Source organism: Camellia sinensis, chromosome 2 (genome assembly GCF_055761805.1).
Source record: "Camellia sinensis isolate YWXY chromosome 2, ASM5576180v1, whole genome shotgun sequence".
In the NCBI taxonomy this organism is placed as follows: Eukaryota; Viridiplantae; Streptophyta; class Magnoliopsida; order Ericales; family Theaceae; genus Camellia; species Camellia sinensis.
Window position 1 is genome coordinate 65314718 of NC_138962.1, and position 10078 is coordinate 65324795.

A 10078-nucleotide genomic window follows, 5' to 3' on the forward strand; every position below is an offset into this window, starting at 1 on the left:
TCCAGCGTTTATTGGTTAGTAGTGGTTGATTAACCCTCATCTTCAAGTTGGATTCCTTGGAAATCTTATTCTTTTTAAAAAAAAAAAAAAATTAAGGCATGGAAAAGAAGGAAAAAAAGGAGACAGATGGGGGTGGAGACTGGTTTCTAACCTTTTTGGTCGATCAATTCGTCGATGGTGGACAAAACCCTCGAAGAAATCCTCCAAGAATAAGATATTCGAGAGAGAGAGAGAGAGAGAGAGAGAGAGAGAGAGAGACATTTGAGTTCATTGGCAATGGTCGGCGTCAGTGAAAGTGATTCGGTGAGACGGAGCGAGCGTCCGTTTAACCCTATAAAGATTAAAGAGTAGTATATTGCAAGCAAGTCCATAAAATAGAAGATCCAAAAAGTGATTAGAACTTTTCACAACACTCAAACTAAAACAACTGGAGCATTGTAAGACATACAATGTCAAAATTCATACACTACAAATTGGGTAATCTCAATAACAACCTTCTCTTAAGGATAGGCAGTTTTGGCTTGGATTACACTTTCACTATTTGATGGGGTATTCTCCTTCCTCTTCCTTGTCGTGTAACTCGACATTTCTTCATCCACAGATGTCAGCATTCATCTTGAATGAAGCATTCACCTGGTCACCACCTTCCAACTGATTCTGAGCTTCCAATGGGACTACATCATAAGTTTGTTGGGTTCTGCAATGGTGGCGAGCTTTGGTGCATAGATCCACTTTCTCCTTAGGACTCATTTCTAATTTCGATGTGAAGTTCCTCATTGCATTCCTAGTTGCAAGGTATGTATACCATGAACATAGTCGAGCCTTGGAGCTTAAGGCTGGAAAGTGAAGACATGTTAAAAGACATCCTGGACCCCTTGCTTTTTTTCCAGAACCTTGATCACAAGAAATGATGTGCTGAATTCATGCAGCCCCAATGCCATGGCAATCACACTATTAACCTTTTACACAGAGAGAGAGAGAGAGAGAGAGAGAGAGAATGACCTTCTAGCCCCTTCATAATCCTCCCCTGGGTTTATACAATAGCAAATTTTTATCTTTCCACCAGTCTTACCGGGCTATCATCAAGGTAACGAAAAAGTCAACTTAGTTGTAATCCCAATATATTTACATATACTCGTATAGAGGGTTAGAAATTAAACTTCAAATTAAGTATGGGCCTAAGTGCTGAGGTTGCCCCTTTAAGGCGACCAGGAATGGCTAAGGAGCATGGGCTAAAGCCCAAGAGAAGTGGGCCAACAGTGAGCCGAAGTAGGTCCAAAAGGTCTGAACAGACTCCACGAAGGAAAATGTCTAAGTGAAATTGCAAAGGCAACACTTGCAGCGGTCAAGTTGTTGAGACACTTTGCCTCAGTGCTGCCATTTCCAATATTGTCAGTTCTGCTGCCATCTAAAGTTGTTGAGGGAAAGAGAAAACCGAAGTGACTAAGTTACAGAGGCAACACTTGCAGCGGTCAAGTTAAAGAGATACTCTGTCTCAACGCCACCATTCCAAGTATTATCGGTGCAGCCGCCATTCTAAGTATTGTTGGTTCCGCCGCCACCTGAAGTTGCAGAAGGAAAGAGAAAACCAAAGCAACTAAGTTGCGGAGGCAACACTTACAGCAACCAAGTTATGGAGGCATTTTGTCAATGCCACCATCTCTTATATTGTCGGTCGTGCCATCTGAACTTGCAGTGGGAAATGATTGCCATAGCTAGGGTTGTGCAAAATACCGCCAAATCTACTAAAGCCGCACCGATCCGTATCAATCCGTACTGCTCTAACCGCTAACCGCGGTTTAAACTTTAAAATTTATAATCTGCTAACCGAACCTCTTCGCCCGCTATAGTTAAAACGCTTCGCTATAATTAAAACATATATATTTTTTAACTTCCAATTAAATATCAATGTAAAAACGAGTATAAGAGAGATTTAAGATATGAAATTTATTACAAATTGGTGGTTGTATAAATGAAACATATTATGTAAAATTACGTTGTGTTATGTATCTAAAAAATATTACACAAATTAGCGTTACATATTATGCAAATGTATGATAATTAGTTAGAATATTATTCAATCCGCCAATCCGTCAAAAATCACCCAAAGTGCAAATTGTCAATCCACTAATCCACTAACTTGCCATTTGGTTTGTAATTTTACTCTCAAACTGTCCGAACCGCACTGCGCACACTCCTACGCGCAGCAACTAAGTTGAAGAGAGAACATCCCGCCAAGGTGATAGTAGCCTTTGAGAGAGGCTTCCCCTCCACAAGTAGAGGCTAATGCTTGGCGCTGATAGTAGGCCCCAAGGCATTACTAGCCTAGGGCTAATAGTAGGTCCAAAGTTCGTTAGCTTGGCACTGATAGCAGGCCCCAAGGCATACTGGTTGGAGCTGATAGTAGGCCCACAAATACCAGTATATAGCAGTAATCCTGCGAAGGATTCCCTTTCTATTTACCCAGGTCATGGATCTGTCTTGGTTACACAGGCAGGACTAATTGCACAGGCAGGACCAAGGAAGCCCCTTGGGCTTAGTATTAAGGCACAGCATGGCTGATAGCAGGCTTGGTCGTGACCTTCACCTTGGGAAGTTGGGAAGTTTGTGGTTAGATAGCTAAGGGTGGAGGTTTCGCTGAGGTGAACAAGAACATGGCTGATAACAGGCTATGAAGTCATGAGAATGCATGTATTAGCCAAATAGAACTGAGAAGGCAAGTGCAATAGTAAGATTTCTTGCTGCAAGTGCAGTTGCTGAGGTTTGAGTTGAGAAGGCAAGTGCAGCGGCAAACATTCCTGTCACAATTGCACTTGCTGAGGCTCAAAAGGTAGTTGCAGCGAAAAACACTCCTGTTGTAACTACACTTGCTGAGGCATCTGTGCCAACAGATAGTACACAGTACATACGGAAGGACGCGTGGCACCTTCAGCCTGGTGGCTCAAAGAAGAATATTCTATGTGATCCTTAGGGACATCTGTCTTCTCTCTATTTGGCCACTTAGTGACCTCTTGGTACCAAGGAAAAACCTATAAATATGACCCAACTTCTCAAGGTCTAGAATAGGATTATTGAGATTTTGGAGGAGATGCTGCCCAATTGTGCATTACCATTCATTTTTGCTTGAGCTGCTTGCTTCACCCTCACCAAGCTGCTCACATTCCAATCATCCCATCATTGTTGGACCATTAGTATAGTTTTGTCTCTCTAATCATGTCACGACCCAAACCCGGCCCTATGGGTTTAGCACCGTAACCGGCCAGTAATCCGAGATTACCGAAAGCCTGCAGAACAGTAATACAGTAAAACAGAGTACAAGGCCTGGCGGAAGCCAATACAGTAAATAAATAATGTCCATTGAGCTGTGACAGTCTGCATGCCAAAAATTTTTTTCATGCATTCATACATACAAACAGTACAGTCTATACAATAATTTACAGTCACACAGTACAGGGACCTAATCCCTTGATAACAGTACAGTAAACATGCAGTCTATACAGAACAGTAGGACGGTACAGAAGGGGGAATTGTAAAACGCCCCTAAGCCTTAACACAATAGGCTCGGAACCTCGCAGTGAGGCACATAGGCTGGCTTGACAAAACTGGAGTAACCCTGACGCTCCTAGCCGCGGTCTGGTGCCTGTACACCTACATATATATATGAGCAGTGAGCTAAAGCCCAGTGAATAACATAATGCGTAAAGAGGTTTAAGAATGAATGTCCTTACAGTAATGAAAACAGTTCATTAAACAAATAAGTCTTTCAGTCAGAACAGTTATTCAGTCATATGTGGTACATCCATTAACATAGCAGTAAACAGTAGGTCTTAAAGACCGAACAGTAATGATGGCCATCAGTCAGTAAACAGTAGTGGTTCCACAAGGGAACCGACAGAGAATTCTGTCGCAGTAACAGTAAACAGTAGGTGCTAAGGATGCCACAATACAGTTCAGAATATAGGACATACATTCATTCAATTAACAGTAATCAGTTCAGAAAACAGTACAGTTCAGTTGTTCAGAAGATATTCACTTATGAACATATCTTTACACAATCGTTACTCACAGAGTTTGGGTTACAGTATGCTAGAGCGTGTCTCCCCAGTCGCCAACCCTACACAGTTCACAGATTGAACACACACTAAGCTACGCAGTTGGGAAATATAACAACTTAATCCCTAATATGCCTCGGTGTGTTCTACATCTATATCCTCAATAAGATGTCTTAAACTAGGCCTAAGAATGCCTAGAATGGGATGAGGATGCAAAGATGTAATCAGAAAACAGTTTCAGAATTTTCAGAAAAAACAGAGTCCCGTTCGAGCGCAGGTTTCCCCGCTCGAGCGGTCATGCAACAAAGGTACACGCTCGAGCGTAAACTTTCCCGCTCGAGCGTACTGTAAAAGTACTGGATGGGTGAAATCTCCGCTCGACACCCGCTCGAGCTTGAGACACATGACTCCGCTCGAGCGCCCAATCCTTCGCTCGAGCGGACTGTAAAACAGTGCAGAGATACTGGATGCTCGGATTCCACGCTCGAGCGTAACTTTCCCCGCTCGAGCGGGAGTGCAAAATCTGGGAATTCCAGATTGCACCTCCAAGCTCAAACTCACATTCAAATGCATCAAAACCAATCCTCTTGGGCTCATTTTCTGGAAAACATTTATAAACACATAGAATAACATGGTTCGAAGCTCAATTTGAGAAATCAAGCCCAAGGGTGTTTAATGCAAACTCAAATTCAAACCATTTTCAAGCACAAGATGAACATGCAAACATGCATGAATTTTAAACCAAATTAAAGCTCCAAAGCTTGTTCAAACGAGCTCATTTCTTTTCAAAACCAGATGAAAACATGGTCTATAGCAACAATATGAGCATGCATGTACTAATGTCCATGTAATCAACCTCAAAATGCGACAATACTAACATGCATGCATGAATTATGCTCTATTTCAACATGCTAGAACTAATTCATGGCTCAACATTCAATTTTGACATAACCATGCAAGAATCAAGCTCAAATACATCAATAAAGGTTGAATTCTCTTACCTAAGTCTTGTATTTAAGATAGAGACGCTCAATTGTACAAAACTCCTTCAATTCTTCAAGATCTCAAGTTAAATCAACAAGAACAATTCTCTCTCTCTCTAACTCTCTTCCTTGGTCGGTTGAGGCAACACAAAGGCTAATGAAATGTTGTTTTAATCAAATGCATTAAGTGTAATAAGGCTCAAAAGGTTTGAGGTAGTGGGCCACTACGAGGCTAGTTCGGTAAATAAGTCCAACTATGCAATTGATCAATATTTAATCTAATTTAATCATACCTAATCAGTTTTTCAATGAATCTACCATAAAATCACATTAACTATGACGATCATAAAACACCAATCGGTTTCTAATTCGGCCGCCGATAAGGCCTTCAATTAGCAGTTTAAACACTAAAATACCAACAGATTAAATAACAATCAACAGATAGAATGCAATTCAAACAGATACTCAATCACTTCAGTTACAAATTTCAGTCAGTCAGTTCAGTATTTCATTCAGTTCGATTATCAGTTATAATCAGTTTAGTTTAACGGTAAACGGTGGTTATTCGGTAAACAGTGACGAGGGTTGTTACAAATCACTACTTGCACTGAACGCCTCCTCTACAACTTGAACACATTTACCTATTTCTATACACTTTTCATAAATATTTTAAACGTTCTTCAAGGCTGATGACTAACCATTGGACCATCACTGAAATTTTCCTTATATGAGAATATTAACAAAAAAGTGTGGCATCATGAGCAGTTACTTCAATACCAATAAAAACATTTACTTCTGCTAAATACACTCACACATTGTGATTAGCTACATAAAGGAAAACCTCAAATCTAATTTCAGAAATAAGGCCACCAACCCGAATCCTGGGATAACAGACAAAAGTAGAACCAATTCCATGCCAATGAGGAAGGAATAACTCCTATCTGCATATTTCAATATCAAATATGATATTTTAGAATTCCTCCTCGTCATTATCATTTCCTTCATTGTTGTCTTCTTCTTCATCTACAAAAATATATATCACCAAAGTGTCAAAGCTTTACATAAATACATGTGAATGGCTATTCTTTAAATCTCTGAGTCCGTTTCAAAAAAAAATATCCCTTGCTGTCAAAACTAGAAACTAGAAGATGCTCAACTCAGTTTGCCAAACATATATTTGCTATAAAAGTTATTGCAACACCAAATTGTAACTATTTGATATCTTTCACTACTTAAAGGAAAGGTTAATTTCAGATTATTTCTGAGGTGGGATATTCTTAATCCTTGAATCAAATGGTGAGCTGTACAAAGTCACAGACTACATACTTGTATCTAGAATGGGGCACCAAATTGAAGGGTCGTAGATGATGGGATCATCCTAGCGATCACTTGGAGGATTTTGAGGAGGGGGATATAAGTCTAGATATAGATCATAATGGCTGAGGACTTACACACCTTTGCCCCTCTGAAATGGTGACAAATCTTTGTCTATGACATTCTAATAATAAGGATATGTGCTATGTCGGATTAATTCTTTTCCACAGTTCGATTGGGTACACTTTTCTTCTTGATCATACACAAGGTCAATTCCACACTCCTTCACCAGAAAACCAAGCCCCACAACCATTGAAACATTCACTTCATCACCACCTTCAAACTGATTACCAACATTCCGGTGGCTTAACCATATCATATCTTCTTGTTCATTGCCATAGAACATTGGTCCATAAGTCCACTCTAGACCCTTGGTCTTATTACTAATTTTGATATAAAAATCATTAAAGTCCCTAGCTTCATGATAGTCAAAACATACATAAGCAACACAAACACTCAATCCTTGGATCTCAAGATTAAAAAGCAAAGGCACAGTGAAAGATATCAAGGGCCCAATACATCTATTGTTGAACCAATCCGGAAGCCCAATCCCAGGAAAGAAAGTGCTAAATATACCAAATTCAAAGAGACCCTGTGCCATGGAAATCATAATGTTAACTAGAATTTATGATATTATATATATAGAGAGAGATGTAGAGCACCTGGAGGGGACCTTTCTCTCGAGTGAATGTCAGGTTATTGCATAGTTCCACTTCAATGTTTCCCAAGGATTCAAGTCAACCAAACCCAACTTCTTGATGATTTTTGCATCTAAGTTTCTCATGGGTTCTAACTTGAACAAGCCATCAACCTTAATTAGTTTATTGCAACCATTTATAAGCATAGTCTAGAGATTTCAACAGTCTTGGAAGCATTATCATTCTTTTCAGTGACATGCAATCAATTAAAATAATTTCCTTCAGACTCGATGGAAGCTCTGGAAGTGATTGGAGACTCCTGCATGTATCTAAATAAATGGACTTGAGCATAGTAAGGTTCCTGATACTCTCAGGAAAGCTCGAAATCAGATTTAGGCTTAGATCCAATTCCAATAACGAAGATAGGGCCACTAAAGTCCCTTGGTATAGATTCGTCTGACAGATTGCACTCACTAATTCTTAATTTTACTAAAGTGCAAGGTGAAGAAAGCAATGGTAAATTCAAATTCTTGCTTAGTTTTTTTGCCATTGACCAAAAAAGGAAGGGCCAAGAATCCCCCTTTCAAGTGGTAAGGCATGATTGAATTATAGCTATTTTATGAGCATGTAGTACCGTTAGAGATTCTAATTTCTCGAGCTCCACTGGAAAACTTTCAAGATTTGAGCAACCAGAGAGAATGAGTTTCTCAAGGGATTTTAGCCCACCAATTTCTCTTGGAAGCTTCCTAAGACTTTTGCAGCCTCGTAGATTCAAACAAACAAGTTTCTCTAGGCCTTCAATGGATTCATGAACCTTAACTAAACTTACACAATACTTAAGCACTAGTCTCTCGAGACTAGGGAGTCCTGAGAAGTCGGGAGTTCTGGTAAGGCTATGGGAGTAACCAAGGTTCAAAAATTTCAACAATCTGAGAAACTGTAAGCGGAAAAAAAGAAGATAAGTAGGAAAGAAAGGAAAATTAGTTCTTGCAAATACAAATCAAACTACAAGATTCACTACAAACTATGATCATACCTTGGTTCCCTTCCAAACTCTTGTCAAGTTGCTATTTTGCATCTCAAGAGCAACCAGGCTCTCCATATTAAAATCGCTAGGTATAGATTTCAAAGGATATCCATGCCAACACAACCATCTCAACTCCTTAGGGAACTCTTTATAGCATCCATTGAGTTGCATATAATTAAACTACAGTAGTCTTAGTTTTTGCATCGTTGCAAATGCATCGGTTGTCAAGTTTACTTCATCTGGTACAGGAAATTTTTTTGTTAACGCACTGGCTATTGGTTGCTAAGAGAGGAAGCCGATACGACGCTGTTTTGGTGAATTGCCTTGGTATGCCATATTGGATCTGTTACCCTGATATCAAAATAATAATCATTAAGTTACAGGCACATACCATAAACCTACCCATATAGATAACAATCCTTAAAAAAATAATAAAAATATATTAGGGCATATTTCTTACGGTTTTTGCACTCAAGACATAAAAGGAATCCTTTTGATGGCATAGTATACTCCGTTTCCCCGATATTTCGGGCGATTCTTTGTGAATAATTTCTCTTGCCATCTCTTGGAATAATTGATGCATTATTAACTTTTTGCCATTTTCAATTGTAATGAGACATCTATCGATGAGATTATGAATTCCAATTGTTGGGTAGAGATCGCATTCATCTAGTATTTTAACCAAACATTCCTTGTCCTTCCCAATAAAAAACACAAGCAATATAGAGGAATAGTTTCTTATCTATATCATCTTGCAGAGACTCATAGCTTACAGCCAGTTTTTTCGGGATATGATTATTAGGGCTTGCTTCCAATTTCTCCAATGCATTTTCCCATACCTCTACATTTTTGCTACGGAGAGAGGAACCCAATACTTGAATAGCCAATGCAAGCCCTCCACAGTGTTGTAGTACACTTTGTGAGTGCTCTTCAATTGGATGGTCTTGTTCAAAGAGCTGAAGTGATTCTTTACTATCAAATTCATTGACCTTGAACATGTTACACGATTCATAAGCCTTTAGCAATCTCTCATTTCTAGTTGTTATGATAATTTTACTTTTGGGGTAAAGCCACTCAAGCATCCCAAATACTGCATTTAGTTGATCCAACTGATCCACATCATCTAGAACAACTAAAACCTTTTTACAACATATAGCATCTTTAATCTTCATGATTCCTTTGTCAACACTGCTTATTTTTTGCTTCTTCCCCTTCAAAATATCCCAAAGTAGTTGTCTTTGTAAACGAACCAAACCATTTGGTTGTTTTAAAGCTTCTTTAATATTTACAATGAAACTAGTATATTCGAAACTTTCAAAGTTCAAGTTATAAATGGTTTTGGCAATGGTTGTCTTCCCTATTCCCCCCATATTGTATGAAATGGTTTGGAAAAAATAAAACTAATTTTTCCTAAACTTTAGTCTATTTTTTTGATGGGATCCATACGTTAAAGTTAGCAGGTCTAGGTGGTAAAGCGTTCTATGATGCGTTGTAATTCAGGTAGTATATTTGGTTGCTCAAAACCATTATTGGGTGAATGGGAAATTGAAGCCAAAGTGAGCTCCATGGAAATGGGGTTTTTGGTGAAATTTCCATAAAGAATGGGGTTAAAGTTTGTCCCACATTGCTTTGATGGGAAAACTTGGTGTGGGTTTATAAGGTTTGTGTTTGGAACTTAGGGTAGGCCCCAAGGGCACTCAAGTTTTGTAGGGGGGGAAGTCATGAGCAAAGTGAGCTAGACCCATTGGACCTAAAATAAACATATGCGTGCTGTCGTCTGTCCGATCGGCCGGGCTGGGCTGGGCTGGTGTCACAACCCAAATACGCTCCTATAGGTTTAGCGTCATAACCGGGCAGTAATCCTTGGATTACCAAAGGCCTTTTAGCAGAATAACATATAATTAGGGGCGGCAGAAATAAATATACGAAATATACATAGTCCATAGAGCTGTGCAGACATATATGGGACAGAAAATTTGAACCTTTTACAAATATACGTGATGT

The 10078-nt window shown here is 39.2% G+C and overlaps 1 pseudogene; it reads right to left on the minus strand.

Moving 5' to 3' along the window:
• Positions 1–591: 591 nt before the first annotated feature.
• Positions 592–9444, minus strand: LOC145813950 (disease resistance protein RPV1-like; annotated as a pseudogene).
• Positions 9445–10078: the final 634 nt, after the last annotated feature.